The 20,276-nt window shown below is 39.0% G+C and overlaps 1 protein-coding gene and 1 pseudogene across 12 annotated transcripts in view; one reads left to right on the forward strand and one right to left on the reverse strand.

Annotated features, from left to right (window-relative positions):
- LOC102820955 (calcium/calmodulin-dependent protein kinase type II subunit delta-like) overlaps nucleotides 1-20,276 on the reverse strand; it is a 416,134-nt gene that overhangs the window by 263,942 nt on the left and 131,916 nt on the right. The gene's annotated exons all lie outside the window — the stretch shown is intronic.
- On the forward strand, nucleotides 2,465-4,371 carry LOC102820574 (annotated as a pseudogene).

Consider the following 20,276-nt stretch of genomic DNA (forward strand, 5'->3'; position numbering starts at 1 on the left):
TGATAAGGCTATACCTATGATAACATTCAAGACTTTACAATCTTGGAATGGAGTCCTTGTGTGGTGCTCCAGGATAAGCACTTGACTGCTAACTTAAAGGTCGGCATTTCAAATGCACCAGCCACACATCATAAACACTATATATGGTCCAATGAATCAAAATGGACTCTACAGCACTTAACAATTTTGGAACCATTCAAACTTCTTTTCCTAGATTGACTGTTATAGATTAAAGATTGACTTCATAAAATAACACTTATTAGACTCTACATTTTCCACTGCTTATGTGTTCAGTGCCCCACTTGGCAGTTAGTTTGTTGTACTGTGATGGCTTGTATGTTGCTGTGAGGCTGGAAGCTATCGCACCAATGTTTCAAATACCAGTAGGGTCATCACCGTACACAGGTTTCAGTGCAGCTTCCAGACTAAAACAGACATGGAAAAAGGAATCATAAGTCACCTTCTAAGGGATTAGCCTCTGAAAGCCTTATGAATAGTAGTGGTAAACTATCTGATACAGTACCAGAAGATGAGTCCTGCAGATTGGAAGACAGTCAAAACGTGACTGAGTGAAAACTACCTACTCGAAGTAAAGTCAACCTTAATGACATGAATGGGGCAATGTTATCAGAACATTGATTTGCTAATGGGGCATAACTCAAAATATGAAGATAATACCTGCAAATATCCTTTAAACATTGGAACATGGAATATACAAAGTATGAATCTAGGAGAACTAGAAGTCATCAAAAATGAAATGGAACACATAAGGGTCGATACCCTAGGCATCGGTAGTTGAAATGGACAGATACTGGCCATTTTGAATTAGTTTACTCTGGCAGCAAGCACAAGTTGAAGAGGAATGGCATCATATTCATTAATAAATTGAATGTTTAAAGATCTACCTTATAGTACAACGATAGGATAATATCTATATTCTTAAAGGAAGACCTACAACTTTTATTCAAATATATGTGCCAACCACCAAAGCCAATGATAAAGAAATTCAAGAATTTTACCAACTTCTTCACTCTGACATTGTCAAAAATGCAATCAAGATGCATTATAATTACTGCATTATTATTGCTGGTGTTGAATGCAAAAATTGAAAAAAAGAAACGAGATCTAGAGTTTGAAAATATGGCCATTATAAAAGAAACAAAACTGGAGATAGCATGACAGAATTTCACAGGATTTATTTGTAGCAATTGCCTTGTTTTTCAACAACATAAAATGTGATGTACACAGGCGTCAAATTGACTACATATATGGGACAAGACCATGAAATAGTTCAATAGTCATAACAAGGCCAGGTCAATGAGTTGCTGGTCCTGGGGGTCTCAAGACCATAGTCTCAAGGAACACAGTGATCAGTTGGCATAACATAGTCCACAAAGAGAATGTTCTATATCTGACTTCAGTGAGTACCATATGGGAACTTAAAAGCTATGAACAACCATCTAAGATGCACGTATTCATCTCTCCATGTGCAGAAGGAAGAGTAGTAATGAAAATGAAGATGCTTAGAATCAACTAGTCCAGTGGACAAATGGTACAGGTGAGTGTCAGTCACCACAAATTCTGAGACCAGAATTTGATCATGGCCAGCTACTCTACCAACTGCTTTGAAATGGATATTAAAAGGTCCAGATGTTGTTGTTGTTGATGTTATGTGCTGTGAAGTCAGTTCCAACTCGTAGCAACCCTGTACATAGTTTCCGAGGCTGTAAATCTTTACGGGAGCAGAAAGCCTCATCTTTCTCCTGTGGAACCGCTGGTAGGTTCGAACTGCTGACAATGAGATTAACAGCCCGATTCATAACCACTATGCTAGAAGGTCCAGATAGAGAGATAGAGTGGGAGAAAATGTGTAAAAAAAATTTTTTTAAAAAAAAAGATGAGGGCAATACACAAGACGTGGGAGGAGGATGAAAGAACAAGGTGGATAGGGGAACACTGAGGCAGGTTTGCATGGGCTAAATGGGACAGAGGTAAATAGTGATGTATGCTCAATCTTGGAACAACAGTGCTCTATGATACAGGAATCGAGGCATAGTCTGAATGGGTAAAAGAGGGGAAATAATGTTAAGATGTTTGACTGTCTTATGAATATTGGTTTCCCTCTCCTACTATTATAAAATAGACAGTTGAGTGGGATATAAACGATTATTGAGAAACATGATTACAGAAAGCTTGTAAGCTTGTCTTTAACCTGAATACCTAAAAGGGGTTCTAGAACTTGCCCACTGAAATAGGTTTCTTGAAGAGACTTTGTAGTGTAAAGGTCCTTAGGTAGAATCCTGAGCCCCATCCAGAACCTTCTAAGGTAGGACATTCCCACTTGAAAGGACAAGCAGACCAGCCTGGAACAGCTAGAGGAAAAGAAGCTACTTCTTGAAAGAAAGACCAGCAGGAAAAACCCAAAACAAAAATGGCAGTCTGGAATGAGGAGGAAGGAGGGAAAATGGCATCCATGAATTACAGTATCTACAGCCAAGCTACAGCCCATCAGGGCTACAGTGCTTACACTGCCCAGCCCACTCAAGGATATCCACAAACCACCCAGGCATATGGGCAACAAAGTTATGGAACCTATGGATAACCCACTGATGTCAGCTATACCCAGGCTCAGACCACTATAACCTATGGGCAGACCGCCAATGTAACTTCTTATAGACAGTCTCCTACTGATTATAGTCTCCTACTGATTATATCGGCTGCCCCACAGGCCTAGAGTCAGCCCATCCAGGGCTATGGCACTGGCGCTTAGGATACCGCCACTGTTACAGTGACCACCACCCAGGCCTCCTATGCAGCTCAATCTGCCTACGGCACTCAACCTGCCTATCCAACATATGTGCAGTAGCCAGCCACCGCACCCGCAAGGCCATAGGATGGTAGAAAGCCCATTGAGACTAGTCAGCCTCAGTCTAGCACAGGGGGTTATAATCAGCCCAGCATGGGGTATGGACAGAGTAACCACAGTTATCTCCAGGTTCCTGGGAGATACCCCATGCAACCAGTCATTGCACCTCCATCCTATCCTCCTACTAGCTAGTCTTCCTCACAGCCGACTGGCTATGATCAGCGTACTTACTCTCAGCAGAACACTTATGGACAGCCGGCAGCTACGGACAGCAGCCGTCCATTTGTTACCTCCCTGCCACCCTCCAAACTGGATCCTACAATCAGGCTCCAAGTGAATCTCGTCAACAGAACTGCAGCTACAGGCAGCAGAGTTCATTCCGACAGGACCACCCCAGTAACGTGGGTGTTTATGGGCAGGAGTCTGGAGGATTTTCCAGACTAGGAGAGAACCAGAGCATGAGTGGCTTTGATAACCAGGGCAGGGGAAATGGGTGATTTGGTCGTGGAGCCATGAGCAGAGATGGGCAGTGAGGAGGATGTGGTGGAATGGGCGCTGGAGGGTGAGGACCCGATCTTGATTTAGGCCCACCTGTCGCTTCAGATGAAGACTCTGACAACCGTGTGGTTTATGCACAAGGATTAAATGACAATGTGACCCTAGGTGACCTGATGGATTTCTTTAAGCAGTGCGGGGTTGTTAAGATGAACAAGAGAACTGGGCAGCCTCTGATCCATATCTACCTGGACAAGGAAACCAGGAAGCCTAAAGGTGATGCCACAGTATCCTATGAAGACCCACCAACTGCTAAGGCTGATGTGGAGTGGTTTGATGGGAAAGATTTCCAAGGGAGCAAGCTTAAAGTCTCTTTTGCTTGGAAGAAGCCTCCCATGAAAAGCATGCAGGGTGGAATGCCACCCTGTGAGGACAGAGGGATGCCACCAACACTATGAGGAGGTTTACGGGGCCCGGGAGGTCCTGGGGGACCCAAGGGTTGCATGGGAGGTTGTGAAGGAGACAGAGATGACTTCCCCCAAGAGGACCCCATGGTTCCCGAGGGAACCCATCTGGAGGAAGAAACATCCAGCACCAAGATGAGTACTGGTGGTGTCCTAATCTGGGCTGTGAAAACCAGAGCTTTGCACAGAGAACAGAATGCAACCAGTGTAAGGCCCCTAAGCCCAAAGGCTTCCTCCTGCCACCCTTTTGATCCCTGGGTGGTGAATGAGGCAGAGGTGGCCTTGATGCCATGCTGGGAGGGAGAGGTGTCCTCATGGACTGTGGCGGTCCTGGTAGAATGTTCAGAGGGGGCCATGGTGGAGACAGAGGTGGCTTCCATGGCGGTAAAGGTATGGACCAAGGTGGCTGTGGTGGAGGAAGATGAGCCTGGGGGCCATCCTGGACCTTTAATGAAACAGATGGGAGGAAGAAGAGGCGGACATGGTAGACCTGGGAAAATGGATAAAGGCGAGCACCTCCAGGAATGCAGAGACCGGCCCTACTAGACGCGACAGCCCCCAGAGCTGCACTGACTACCAGATTTATTTTTTAAATCAGAACATGTTTTAAATTTATGATTCCATATTTATAATGTTCATCACAACATTATGATTATTCCTATCTGTACTTTAGTATTTTTCACCATTTGTGGAGAAATATTAAAACAAGTTAAATGGTTAAAAAGAAAAAAAGACAGTCTGACTGGCTACTACAAAAACAAGTAAGTTGTTGTCTAGGGAGCCATCAAGGCAAGCAATCATTTCTCCAACACTGAAACTCAAAGGGAACACATGAGCAGGCATATAAGATTGCTGGCGACCATGTTGGTCGACTGGTGAGTGAAAGAGGGAGAAAGGCAGCAAGGAAAATATGGGCTGAGTTTGACTATGTTCTATAGACTCCCATTGACCTAGAAATGAGAGAGATAAGAGTAAAGACTGGTTGCTCCGAAGTATGGTGAGACCTGGGGACTCCTGAGCCTATGGACATAGCCATGGAGGGCTAGAGCTGAGAGTGAAGCATCCAGCTGATATGAAAAGAGGGAAGGCATACAAGAACATCCGACTTTTAGATAGTACCCATTCAACCTAGCCTTGATGACTTCATGATCAGAACTCGACTAGACGAAGATAAAAAACAACTTTTGATAAAGGAAACAAGTGTAAATTGGTACAATTTGATGAATTTGACCCATACTTATAGATGTAGTAGCTCAAAATACCGACTGAGAGGGAAGGAGTCTTCACATCAAGTATCAATCCTATCCCCTTTGTATGCAGGGTTGATAGGGATTGGCAACTTAGACACTGGCTACCTAAAATGGGAAGGGCTATAAAGGCATGAAGTGACTGGCTTACAAGTTTTCAGGAGGAAGTTTAGTTTCAGAATGTTCAGGGGAAGGTAGAATCCCCACTGAATAGTTTTCATCTTGTCTAGATGGGTCTGGTGAAAGGAGATGGGGATAAGATGCTTATGATTCAATAGTAAATAATTGTTATCATGACTGATTTTGACTGTCACAACTGTAAAGGTAAAAGTTTTGTAACAATAAGGGTGGAGTAGTTAATTTTAAAGTTCAGAAACAGAGAACCCTAAGATCATCAAAGGAGAAGAGCATGAGCAGAATATGGGGCCATATTCAAAGAGGCAGCAACACCACAGATGGAGGCAGAGATGATGACATGGATAGATAGTGCAGCTGAGGACTCTAGACTCATGAAACGAGAAAGGCTGTGTGTTGGTGGCCAGGAGGCAGGCTTGCAGAATGTGCCCTTTGTTGTTCAAACAATTATATATTCCTGAGTGTTTTTGTGTATAACCCCCCACCCACCCAAACAAACAAAAAAAACAGAGGGAACAGAAGCAAATACTGTTGAATGATGATGCATGGATAAGACTGTAATCATTGCAATGAAATGAAGAGTGTAAAACTGATGCTCTCCCATGTAAACTATCACTCAATTAATAATAAAATCTTAAAAAAAAAAAAAGACTAGGATTATTGGTCAAAAAGATGTTTACTTGTGTTTATTGACTTTGCAAAGGCATTCGACTGGAATGTGAAGGATGGGAATTCCAGAACACTTACCTGTACTCATACTGAAACTGAACATAAGATAAAAGGCAGTCATTCAAACAGAACAAGGGGATACTGTGTGTTTTAAAATTAGGAGAGGTGTGTCAGGGTTGTATCTTTTCACCATACTTATTTAATCTGCATGCTGAAAAAATAATCAGAGAAACTGGATTCCATGAAGAACCATATGACCTCAGGATTGGAGGAAGACTCATTAACAATCTGCGATGTACAGATGATACAACCTCGCTTGATAAATGCAAAGAAGAGTTGAAGTACCTTTGGATGAAAATCAAGTAATACAGTCTTCAATATGAATTATACCTCAATGTAAAGAAAAAATATTCTCACAATTGGATCAATAAACAACATCATAATTAATGGAGAAATGACTGACGTTGTTAAGGATACATTTTACTTGGACTCACAAGCAGCACTCATAAAAACAGTAGTAAATATTCAAATGACATATTGCATTGGGCAGATCTGCTAAAAAAAAAAAAAAAAAGGCCTCTATAAAGTGAGGTAGTGTAGGATACACATTGAACTGCTAACCACAAGTATGGTAGTTCAAATTTACTTCTTGCTCCTGCAAAACGTCACTGGTAAGTCAGAACTGACTCGATAGAATACAGCAACAACTTAAAGTATTAAGAACAAAGATGTCAGTTTGAGGACTAAGGTACTCTTGACCGAAGCCATGGTATTTTCAATGGTCTCATATGCTTGTGGTAGCTGCACAATGAATAAGGAAGATGAGAGAAGAAGTAATGTCTTTGAATTATGGTGTTGGTGAAGAATACTGGTAGTATCATGGACTTCCAGAAGAACAAACAAGTCTGTCTTGGAAAAAGTATAGACAGGGAAGGGAAGGTAGTAAGACTTCATCTCATGTACTTTGGATATTTTATCAGTAAAGATTAATTCCGGGAGAAGGACATCATGCTTGATAAAACAGAGGGTCAATGAAAAAGAGGAAGACCTCCAATGAGAGGTTAGACAGTGGCTTCAAAATGGGCTCAAATCGAACAATTGTGAGAATAATGCAGGACCAGGCAGTGTTTCAGTCTGTTGTGTGTCAAAGAGTCACTCTGAAATGGAGCCAACTCGATGGCACCTAATAACAACAATGTGTCTTCAGTTCCTCACTTACAGGGCTAAAAACTTTTCAAGTTCTGAAGATACTATATTACTCATTAATATAACCTTTGAGTACAATATGATATTAAAATACTACGTGACTATTTCTGTACCCTCTCAAGATATTTTTTAAAAAGACTGATCTCTGTAATAGTGAAAATTTGTCATAAGTTTCTAATAACAGTAGAAAAAATAGTGGTGGTGGTATGCTGTGGAGTCGCTTCCGAGTCATAACAACCTGCATAAGGTTTCCGAGGCTGCAATCTTTACAGAAGCAGAAACTCTCATCTTTCTCCCATGGTACAGCTCAAAGTTTCAAACTGCTAGCCTTGAGGTTGGTAGCCCTACTCGTAATCACTACACTACCAGAGTTCCTCAGAAAAATGTTAGGACAGTAAATTTTCCATTAACAATTTAATAAAATCATGCAATGGTTTGTACTGGGTTAAATAATGCCTTACTTATTCAAAATGATCATTAAAAGCAGTCATTTTTCAAATTGAAGAGAGAAGTCATTATAAAATACATCTATGAAAAAGGAGAGACAGATGATAATTTTAAAAAAGAAAGCATGCAAGTACAATTCAAAAATCGTTTTTAAATAGATCTACAATCAAATGATTAGGCAGAATTATTTCTATGTAATATGGCTCAGAAATAATTCTTACTAATCATTTGATCATAGATCTATTTTCTTTAAAATTGATTTTTGAAATTGTACTTGCATATTCTTTTTTAAAAATTGTCATATGTCTCTCTTTTATCACAGATAAGTTTTAACACGATCCCACTCTTCAATCTGCAAAACAACTGCTTTTAATGATTATTTCTATGTAATATGGCTCAGGAGTCCTGGTGTGGTACTGTAAAATTAGCAAGGGACTGCAAGGTTGCTCCTTGGAAACCCTACACAGGGATGCTATGAGTTGGAACAGACTTGAGGGCACTTAACAACAACATGGCTCAAGGATTAGAAATAAAAGAGTAAAATTACCAAATAAGCCAACCACAAAAGTGAAAATCTTTTCCAAAATAGCAATGATTTAATGCTTTTCTATCAATATCCAAATAATAGCTCCCCAAAATATCCAGAACTTTATCTCTGGAATCTGTGAAACCTAATTTAAATGGCAAAAATCACTTTGCAGATGTGATTAAGGACCTTGAGGTGGAGAGATTATTCTGGATTGTCCACATGGATCCAAACTGCAATCATAAGTGTCCTTTGAAGAGAAAGTCAAAAGGAGATTTGACCACAGAAGAAGACGGTAATGTGGAGACTGAAGTAAGATGTTAACCAGCTGGCTTTAATGATGGAGGAAGGAGCCATGAACTAAGGAATGTAAGGAAGGCAGCTTTAGAAGCTGGAAAATAAAATAAATAAATATACAAATACCACTTTTTCTTAAAGGAGGAATGCAATAGTTAAAATGAAAAGAGGTAAATACTGTTAACTGTTGGTAAAGAGAGGGGACTGCAATCATTGTAATGAAATAAAATATAGGATTTGTTGAATGTAAAATTGATGATCTGATCTGTAAACCTTCAGTCAATTCACAATAAAAAGTTAAAAAAAAAGAGGCTCCAAAGGGAGTGTGGCCTTGTGGACACCTTGTTTTCAACCCTGTAAAACTGATTTCGAACTACGACCTTAAGAACTGTTAGAGAATAAATGCATATCATTTTAAGCCATCAAGTTTGCAGCAATTTGTTACAGTGGCAAAAGTAAACTAATACACTATCCCCCATAAATAAATACCAACAACATGCTATTTCAATGAAAAAGATCATTTTGTCCTCCAAAATATATTTATTTCTATAAATCATACAGAAGTCTAGGCAGGGGAGAAGCATTTAGTATGAAGACAGAGGAGCAAGGGGAAACAAGGGGAGGTTCTAAGTTCAGGTCACAAAGTGGGCTGTCTAGGAAGGCACACTGACTCAGGAGTCTGTGCTACAAACGTCAATGACCCAGGGAAAGCAAGTCAGAAGACAAGAGCCAGGTCAGCGGGATTAGTTGCTGTCAGAAGAACAGGGTCCGGTTTTGTGTTAATGGCCTTTGGATGCCAGGGAATTCTGATAAACTGACACCACATCAGAATTGTTCTTCATTGCTGGCAACTCACCGTCTACATCTATATACAAGTAAGTGTGTAACTCCCACAGTTAGTAACGGAAACCATCAACTTTTCTTCCATTGACCATCTTGATAAACTGTTGGATTTGGCTCTGTGCCTAGATGCCGTTTGCTTACTCCCCTCACTAGAGAAAATGTCTAGTATACAGTACTTGGTAAAGTGGCAGCTCCTTCTCTCTTTGAGTAATATCAGACTTTTCATTAATGCTCACATAGTCCATTCTGACTGAACTGTGCAGATTATTTAAGAGAACCAAAGTCAAAAAGTTGTACAAGTGAAAACAAATCCATTGGACAGAGGAAATATCTTCATGAGGTTGTTGCAAATGAAAATATAATATGTTCTCATCTGTACTCTTTCATATCAAAATGATTTCATTCTAGTTTATAAAAACAGTCTCCAGTGGTCCGAAGTCATACACAGGGCTATTTCTCAGATCTAGAAAAGAAAACTTCAGGGAGTTTAGTGGATATCTGAAGTCCAAGTGACTCACAAAGAGAAAATCTTACAGAGTCTTGAAAAGGGGTTGATAACTACAGCCAACAGGTCAAATCTGGCCTACTGTATACAGCTGATAAACTGAGAATGGCTTTCATATTTTTAAATAGTTGAAAAAATCCAAAGAAAAATAATATTCTGTAACATGTAAAAATTTAAATTTCAGTAGTCATAAACGAAGTTTTATTGGAACACAGTTGTGCCTATTCATTTACACAGTACCTGTGGCTGTTTTCCTGCTACAACGACAAATGAGAGCAAGGAGAACAAAAGAAGATATGACCAGCATAGTCTAAAATATTTCCTTATGGGCCCTTGGCCCCCCACCGCCAAATGGTTTCTGATCTCTGCTCCAGAGAAGGACTCCCAAGTTTCCTTAAGAGGATCACAAACAAGACAATTCTATGATACAAGTAGGATGAGAATTAAGCAATTCCTTTCTTTACTGATTAGTTTGGAAATTTCATCTGAAAAGCAGCCTTTAGCACAAATTAAGAACTAAATGTAAATGGCTCTGAAGGAGGCTCATTCAATCTTGTCTGAAAGAGAAAGTGAACTGATGAGGGCTGAGTTCTGCTTTCTGGGGTATGATCAAAATGTTTCCCAGGGAGGTGAAGAAACAGCTAGCAGTTCTAGGTGTCTGCCAGATAAAAGAGACAGTAAGTCCCTGACATTCATGTCAAGGATGTTTTGAATTCTCCAGGGTGGTGGGAAGCACATCAAAGATTATCAAGTGGGTCTGGATCAAGAGTCCAAACAGACATAAGGAAAAAATGTCAGACTAATAGATAAGAGGTTGGTCAGGAAGATCAGGTAGCAAAAGGAGGTATGTGTATTCACATTGTTTGTTGACTGGCAAAACAAGTCAAAGTAATGCACTTACTCACCAGTTTTAGTGTGTTTAGGTGTGGGCTTTCCCTTGTTGTTGTTAAGTGCCCTCAAGTTGGTTCTGATTTATAGCAACCCTGTATAGGGCTTCTGAGGAGTGACTGGTGGGTTTGAACAGCCTGCCTTGTGGTCCTCAGTATAGTGCCACACAATCATTTTAGCCAGAAGGAAGCCACAAGCCTGCATAGAAAACCTGTGCTTGATAAAATGGGATGCTATTCTGTTTATTCTGTTATTGTTGATATCTAGTAAGTATTTCTAATAATTATTTAATAAACCATGTACTTCCTTCAGGTAAAACTGTTCCTTAGCAAAAACACATGCATCCACACATTGCTTTATTCCTGCAACATTTATGAAATGATACACCTATTATATATCAGTCTCTATCTTAGGTACTATGATACAACAATAAACAGGCAAAGTTGCTGCCCTTGGGGATTTTGACATTCTGTTGTTACGTCCAACTCATAGCAAGCCTGCATAGGGTTTCCAAGGAGCAGCTGGTGGGTTCGAACAACTGACCCCTCAGTTAGCAGTGCAGTACTTAGTCTATAGCACCATACCAGAACTCCATTCTAGTGTGTAGAAAATAATCAAATCAGCAAGCAACTGTACTCAGCTGTACACATAACAGAGTGAAAAGAAAGCAAGGAAGGATGACAGAGAGTGCCAGGGTGCGCACGGGTGAGGGTAGCTGCTCTATTATAGAGAGCTGACATAGGAGGTCTCCTGGTTAAGTTGAGCCCAGGCCTGAAGGAAAAGAGATGGTCACCTCCTAGGGGAGGAATGGTACCCTCAGGAAGAATGTCAAGCAAAGACCCTACCCTAAAGAGGATACCAGACATGTATGTGGAACCGCAGGAAGCCATGGGGGCTGGAACAGAGCAAATCAGGGGAAGAAGAGCTAAGCTAAAATTAGAGAGTAAGGGATGATCATTGTGTAGCCTTGCAGGTTATTGTGAGGACTCTGGCTTCTCCTCTAAGTGGAGTAACAAGTCACAGATGGGTTTCTGAGCAATGCAGAGTGAGAGGCTGCAGTTCTTATGACGATGCAAACTGCTATTACTCCTTGTTCCCCATTCCCATGCTAGCATTTTTGTGCTTCAGTACTAACCATTGCACCTCTCCTTCTGATTTGGTGTCTCTGTACAATGGTTTGTCTAACTTAGCAGCAAGGCTGTTGTTGTTAAGTGTCACGGAGTTAGTTACAACTCACGTGACCCTGTACAGGGTTTTCAAGGAGCGGCTGGTGAGTTTGAACTGCTGACCTTACTGTTCAAACCGAGCTTGTGGTCCAATGCTTAACCTACAGCGGCACACCAGGACTCCAAGCAGCAAGACTAAAGAGATACAATTCCAGACTAACAGTTTTGGTCTGGCTACTCCCATATCTGATTATCCCCACTTTTCAAGGAATCAGGCAGGAAAACTTGCACTGAACTGCCTACAGTGAAATACACCTCCCCTAGAATATAAAACCAGGGGAGGGAATATCCACAGGGTGCTTTGCGCTCAGTGGAAAGGGACACCATTTCATCCCACTTGGAAGGCTTTCGAGACAGGGAGAAAAACGCTTTCGATGGATCTTCTCCTGTTGTATGCTGTCTGATGTTCTTGGGTAATTAAAATGTCTTTTACTGATGTCAATACTGTGCACATGACTTGTTTACAACTTGGCAGGACTCTCTTCCCAATACACTGGTGGGTACCTGGGATCAGAAGAGAGAGCCTTTAAGGCAACCTGCACATACAGTGAAGAGAGACATAGTGGAACACATTGCAGCCAATGTGGTCCTTTTTAAAATTGAGTGGCATCCCAACACCATATAAAAATTAAAACATTCTCAAACTAAAAACAAATAGCCACAATAGAAACACCCAGTTAATTTATTGGCTGAAAAAAAAAAAAATTTCTACTTTACTGAGTACAGTCGTAGTACAGTGCTTTAGGACAAGCACTGGATTGTTACTTGCAAGGTTGGCAGTTCAAGCCCATTAGTTGCTCCTCAGAAATCCCTATACAGGGTCACTTGAGTTGAAACTTACTCAAAAGAACTTAACAACAACAAACCAACAACTTTACTGAGTAACTTAAGAGAGACTTATATAGTTTGCAACTGTTAGTTACATTATAGTAGCCCCTGGTTCAATTTAACTGAAGAGAAAGAAGACCTGTCTGAATTGGTTAAAAGACCATTTTATTTCAATAAATTTCATTACCTTTTAGTGCATGAAGTATTGGAAATCAGGCTTGCCAAGCTTGTCCAATGAAATTTGTTTAAATGAACAGATTTTAAAGGAGAGCAATTAATATATGTCAGCACTAGTCTATTCTACAGTGGTTTCTGCTTACATAGTACAATTTCTGTTTCAACTTAATTAGATATTCCTAAATTGTTTCAAAAGCATTTTATTCTCTTCACTAGACAAATACTTTTATAAAATCTTACATTATTCATTTGCTTAGTAAATTCTTTTTCTTTTTGCATTTACAATGCAAAGGTTCACTGAGCGTAGCTCAGTTCTCTCTTAGGTTCAATTCTCAGTTAAGCTGAGTAGTGTTTCTTTCTCCCCTCTACACTTAAGCTACATCATCCAGATTTATGCTTTTAACAATAGGGCAGTCAGGTGGATAGACCAGTGCAAACCTTTTACTATAAATGACAGCAAAAAACTGATAGGAGTTGTTGTTAAGTGACTGTCAAGTTGTTGTGACTCACAGTGATCTTGTATAGCGTTTCCAAGGAGTGGTTGGTGGGTTTGAACCACTAACCTCTCAGTTACCAATCTGGTGCTTATCCTACAGAGCCACACCAGGACTCCAGTAGTAAAGTCTCACAGTAAAGTAAGAGAACATTTTTCTAAATTTCTTCAAAGTAAGTTTTGTTTTGCTTTAATGTGCAATGTGTACCCCCAGTAGTCCATATTTAGGGCAATAAAGGCAGAATATTATTGCTAATAGTGTAAACTACCTGAACACTATTGTTGTTGCTAAGCACCAACGAGATGGTTCTGACCCAATAGCTACCCTGTATAGTGTTTCTGAGGAGCAGCTGGTAAGTTTGAACCATCGACCTTGCTGTTAACTGTTCATTGCTTATCCTACAAGATACATACACTTTTATGAAAAGATAGAATCCATCTTCCTCAAAATGTTGACCAAAACATTTCTGATATCCAAAATGAGAAAATGATTTATATTGAAGATGACATTTCTTCATTAGAGAATTATTTCTGTTTTGTTTTCATCTGGATCTTGGGAGAGATTTTCATTTTATTTCAGTAGTGTTCACTTAGATTTAAAAACAAAAGGTTTCATTATATAAATAACCCTTTTGAGTAATTTAGAAAACAGCAAAATTCTAACCTCTGATATATCTTAATTATGTTTGACATTTAAATTGATTCCTTAGTTTTCTACTTTTGGTTAAAAGGAAATATTGTTGAAACTTTTGTTCACAGGCTATTGTATTACTAACATGTCCTTGTTGCTTTTGTTGTTGTTAAGAGCCACAGAGTCAGCCCCGATTCATAGCAACCCTTTATAGGGTTTCCAAGGAGTGGCTGGTGAGTTTGAACCACTGACCTGGTAGTTCAAACTAACCTGTGGTCCAGTGCATTTTCCTACAATGCCAAGGGAATATAAGTAACTAATTTTTCAATATAAGAAAATTGCATGGGTACGGAGCTGACCTAACTATGGATGTCTCTTTTTGTTCTTTTTAACCTTAAATCAATGTTCCTCATCTGTAGCACTATTGACATCTTTCTTCATACAGCTACTTTATAGTTGTTGTAGAGGGTTGTTCTGCACACTATAGGATTAGTTTGCCACTGGTGTCTGCACAACAGATATGAGACGGGCACGTCCAGCTATGACTATTAAGAAACTAAAAGAAACATAAAGATGCAAAAAGAAAAGTGAAACCAAAATAGTATATGTCAACGTTGGTTATGAAATTGAATATCAACAGTCTCACCTAAAAAGATTATCCAGAAAATAATTTTAGTTGACAAAGAAGAAATTACAGAATAAAGAATATTCAAACTTAAAAAAAAAAAAAATGTCCCTTCAAGCTGAAAACCACTACCATAAATCAATGATTATTTGACTTCCTGGGATGGGGAGGGAAACAAATGGTCCTGTATCTTGTCTTTTATCTATATTATGAACATATTCCTAGAAAGTGATGGGGGGGATATGATTACATTTTGCAGGGCAGATTTATGCAAGGAACACTAAAAGAAAAGTTCACTGTCATAATCAACACATATGAGAATGATATTTAAAAACGTCTTTCTTTATCAGAGTTCTTCTCTTGGAAAACCCCAAAATACCTGTTGCTGTGAAGTCAATTTTGACTCCGAGTGATGACCTTACTGGATAGAGTAGAACTGTTTTACAAGGTGTCCAAAGCTGCACTGTTGTTGTTAAGTGCCACTGAGTCAGTTCCAACACATAGCGGCCCTGTATAGCCCTCTTTGTAGTTTCATATTGTTGGATGTGTTCATTCATCCTCATTATCTATACAAGTTGCTGTTAAGTGCCACCGAGTCAGTTCTGACTCATAGCAACCTTGTATAGAGTTTCTAAGATGTGGCTGGTGACCTTGAACTGCTAATCTTGTGGTTCAAACCAACCTTGCAGTACAGTGCATCAAACCCATAGTGCCACACCAGGACTCCTGACATCATATAAGTTGTGAGTTAATTAAATGCTTGACCAAATACAGCAGGCTAATTTTTAAGTTGATAATTTTGTATGGCCCATGAATGATGGCAGAAAAAAAGGTTCCTTACCACCCCTGTTATCAGCAAAACAAATTAAAGACAAGATTTCCTATGCTTTGAAATAATGTTCTCATAGAAATTATTACCCCCTTTTTGGTGAATAATTGTTACACTACAGCAATTTTGTTCTTATTCTGAGTATTTGGTTAAAGCAATTATCCAATGAACACATTACTAAAAACGGAAAGTAGTCTTTTAACAGCTAGCCATAAAACTACAGATCTCGAAGACTGTAAATATAATCTCAGCAGAGAAGTCTGCAATTTTATAGAAAATATATCATAAATTAGTACTGAGGTGTAAAATGTTAGATGCTATCTAGTACCTGAGATAGATAGAAATAGATTTAAATGAAAAATGCATATCCCTCTATGTATCTTCTTCCTTTTTTCCAACATAATAGGTCATTATCTTTTAACTAAATAATCCATACAATTAATATGTTAGATCAAACTATATTGATTGAATGTATTATTTAATCCATAAATCTGATATAATTATAAATCTGTGACAAGACCTATGAGAGCTGAGACTGTTTTTGTTAAACAGAGGCACTGTACACCACATTCAGAAAGCAGACACTGCTTTCTTTGAAACATTTTTATAGAAAACAAATATCTATTTTCAAATTTATAAGTAATAGGAATATAGAGCTACTAAGCATAGTGGTTACAAATTGGGCTACAAACTGCAAGGTCAGCAGTTAGAAACTACCAGCTTCTCTGTGGGAGAAAGATGAGCTTTCTGCTCCCATAAAGATTTACAGCCTCAGAAACCCTGTGCAGGGTCGCTATCAGTCGGAACCGACTCAACGGCACTGAACAACAACAAATTCTTAAAATAACAGCTTTCCTATTTATCTCATTATAATAAATAAGGCTGTAACTGAATTCTAAAATACACTTTCAAACATTATTTCTTAGCTTTAATTTGATATTCTGGTATTCTATTAAAATAACTTATATGCAATGGTAGCTTTTAAAAGGGGGTGAGGACTTACATTCATTACCCGTAAATACTCAATCTTGATGTCTGTTCTACAGTATAAAATGTAGTTTCTCTTCATTTGCTTTACCAAATGTTACACAAGATGCCATCAATCACTGTTGCTTATTTGCTAGCTTACCTTTCATTGTTTTCTGACAAAGTTTTTACTCAAGTTTCTTAATCAAGAAAATAGAAAAAGATTGTCTTATGCAGCAAATAATAAATTCAGAGCTAAATCTGACCACTTAACAAGTAAGCCAAAAAGTTCACAGTTAGTAAAACTTATTTTAATCAAAATACCATTAATTCTAGAAATCTGCATTTACATAAATGCTCAAATAATCTAATACTGACACTTCCCTTCTGAAACAATACTAAAACAAATATTGTTGTTGTTAAGTACTGTGGAGTTGGTTCCAACTTATAGTGACCCTACACAGGGTTTCCGAGGCTGTAAATCTTTACAGGAGCAGAAAGTCTCATCTTTCTCCCATGGAACAGTTGGTGGTTTCGAACTGCCAACCTTGAGGTTAGCAGCCCAATTGGTAACCACTATGCTACCAGAGCTCCTTAAGACAAATGTTGTTGTTGTTGTTAAGTGCCTTGGAGTCGGTTCCGACTCATAGCGACCCTGCACAGGGTTTCCGAGGCTGTAAATCTTTACGGGAGCAGAATGCCTCATCTTTCTCCTGTGGAACCGCTGGTAGTTTCGAACTGCTGACCTTGCGGTTCACAGCCCATTTCGTAACCACTACACTACCAGAGCTCCTTAAGACAAATAGTAAAGTTAAATAATTTGTCACAGGAGCAGAAAGTCTCATCTTTCTCCCATGGAACAGTTGGTGGTTTCGAGCTGCCAACCTTGAGGTTAGCAGCCCAATTCGTAACCACTACGCTACCAGAGCTCCTTAAGACAAATAGTAAAGTTAAATAATTTGTCTAGGCAAAAATCTTGTTCTAGCATATTACCCAAGCTTCATAAAAATTTGATATTTGTCTCTAGTATTTATGGAGCAGTGTTACTAATCCAGTGTTACAACTGAAATAATATGGTGTAGAAGTGAAGAGCATGGATTCTAATACCAGAGCATATGCCACTGGTGCCCAGTTGTCCCGCTTAATGGAAGCATTACCTTGGTTAAATTGTGAAACCTCTCAAGGGTTGATTCCTTAGGTATAAACTGGAGACAAGAATAACACTTGCTGGTTATGAGGATTAAAAGACTTAATGCACATAAGAAACCCTGGTGTGCAGTGATTAAATGCTCAGCTGCCTACTGAAGTAAAAACCTGGCAGTTAGAATCCACCAGCTTTTCCATGAAGAAAGATGTGGTAGCTTGCTTCCTAATAATATACTTTGATATACAAGGTTCCTATGAATCAGAATAGTGTCCTGGTTTGGCTCTGTGGGTTAATGCCCCAGAGCCAGACTGCAAAGGCATTTGAACTGCAAGGTTGGTGGTTCAAGCTCACCAGTTGTTCCCCGAAACCCCTATACAGGGTAACTATGGGTTGGAACCAACTTGACTGGATTTAACAGCAACAAATGAATCAGAATATCTCAATGGCACAACAATGCACATAAATCCCTTAAAATAGTACGTGATAATAAAGTTTATGTTGTTAAGTGCTGTTGAGATGGTTCTGACTCACAGCCAGCCTGTACAGGGAGCAGCTGGTGTGTTTGAACTGATGATCTCATGGCTAGCAGTCCAGTGCTTATCCTACAGTATCACACCAGGATCTCAATAAAGTTATGTTGTTGTTATTGCTGTTAAGTTCCGTTGAGTTAGTACATTCTAATTCATAACGATCTTACGTAGGGTTTCTGAGGAGTGGCTAGTGGATTTGAACCAACAACCTTTTTGTTAGCAGTCCATTGCTTATCCTACAACACCACACCTAGAACTGAATTATTAATTCTAGTAGCAAAAAGTTAATTAGCATTCCAAACTAATGTTTGTTCATTGTTGTGTTTTGGCTCTTTATTTTTCTTCTTTACTTTCAGTGTATCTTCATATCTTAATGAAAAAGTTTACAAGAAATAAATGTATTTTTATTATCAAAGCTACTGGTTGTTGTTGAGTGCCATTGAGTTGGATTTGACTCATAGTGACCCAGTATGGATTTTTGGAGGAGCAGATGTAGGGTTTGAATTGCTGACCTTTCAGTTAGCAGTCTTGTGTTTAACCCACAGTGCCTCACTAGAACCCTGCTGGAAGTAAATCAAAAGAACAATGACATTTAAGTGATTCAAAGGTGTTAGTTAGCATTTGGAATGTCTGTTATAGTCTCTATTTAGGGCATAATTTTGAGCCTAAGAAATTGTTACAAATGTTCAACACAGTTCAAGTTGGAAATGATTTAATACAATCAATAGAAATATTCAAGCAAATAGCACACATTGGCCAATGTAAGCATGCTTTTAATACTAAATGTAACTACTTCTAATGAAATTCAGCGACATGACTTTTCCATTGGATTATGGAAAAAATAGATGAAAGATACTTCACTGGTATCATGCTATATGAACAAAGGGGTGGGGAATATAACTAGAGAAGCCAATGAGAGTTTTAAAAATATTTATTTTCTACAGAAAAACATTCCTCTGATACTGATACTGTTCTCACTTAAAAAACAAAAAAGAGGATAAGCAGTTTTGCAGACAGTAACATATTCTACAAAGTTATTTAGCATTCTCACCAAATCACCAAGAGGTGAGATTTAATCAAATAAAAGGTCAACAATAAGACAAGTGGTGCTGTAGGACTGCAACGTTGGTTTGAACCATACGATCAGAGGTTCAAGCTCACCAGCTGCTCCCTTGAAACCCTATACAGGGTCACTATGGATCAGAACCAACACTATGGCACTTAAAACAACAACAATGAAATAGTATTAAATTACCTTTTATTTGTTTCAGAGTCACTAGAGAAAGTAGTTTAGTAAAGAAAACTACTACGTATTTTCACATAATCAAAGCCACTGTGAATAGTAAGCATACGCACAAAAAAGAGAGAGGTCATAGAGAAAAAAATGTCATTCTTTTGGAATCCTGTTAAATTTCTCACATCATTGCAAAGTCACTTGATTGTCATTCAAAGAAAACTTTGTTTTCTCAGCAGGCCAATTAACATTCACTCTCTGCTAACTCTGTTCTCCTCTCCTCTGTGACCCTTTTCCCTCAAGTGGTTCAAAAATGGGAACATTATAGTAAGAGACATTTGAAAGCAATTTAAGCATTTGAAACTCTGTAGGATAAGCACTGAAGTGATTCAAGCCCACCAGTCACTTGGAAGGTGAAAGGTGAAGCTTTCTGCTCCCACAAAGATTTACAGCCTGGCAAACCCTACACAGTGTTGCTAAGAGTCAGAATCAACTCAAAGGTACCTAACGATAGCAAAAACATGTAACTGTACATGCTTAAGATAGATATTTATTGATCTTAAGTTTACACTGTGATTGGATTGGTATCTTACAGGTTCTGAGGGACAAGTAAGAGCACTGCAGGGAGAGTAGGAAAATAAAAGGCACTAAATTTATGGGTTGATGAAGGTACCCATTAAAAATCCAAAGTGTCCATCAACTGAAGAATGGATAAACAAACTGTGGTACATACACACAATGGAATATTATGCTAACTTGAAGAGTAACAAGGAAGCGGCAAGCCACCGTATAACATGGATGAACCTTGATGACATTATGTTGAGTGAAATTAGTCACAAAAAGAGAAATACTGCATAGGACCACTAATGTAAAAGACTAAGAAAAAGAAACCATACTAAAGGGGGGTAGGAGGAATTCTTTGTTGATTGCTGGGAAGTTGGTGGTGGGTGAGGGGAGGGAGGGGAAGGTGGAGCACAGGGTAGAGATTAGACACAGGAAAGT

The sequence above is a fragment of the Chrysochloris asiatica genome, unplaced genomic scaffold (assembly GCF_000296735.1).
Source record: "Chrysochloris asiatica unplaced genomic scaffold, ChrAsi1.0 scaffold00188, whole genome shotgun sequence".
Classification (NCBI taxonomy): Eukaryota; Metazoa; Chordata; class Mammalia; order Afrosoricida; family Chrysochloridae; genus Chrysochloris; species Chrysochloris asiatica.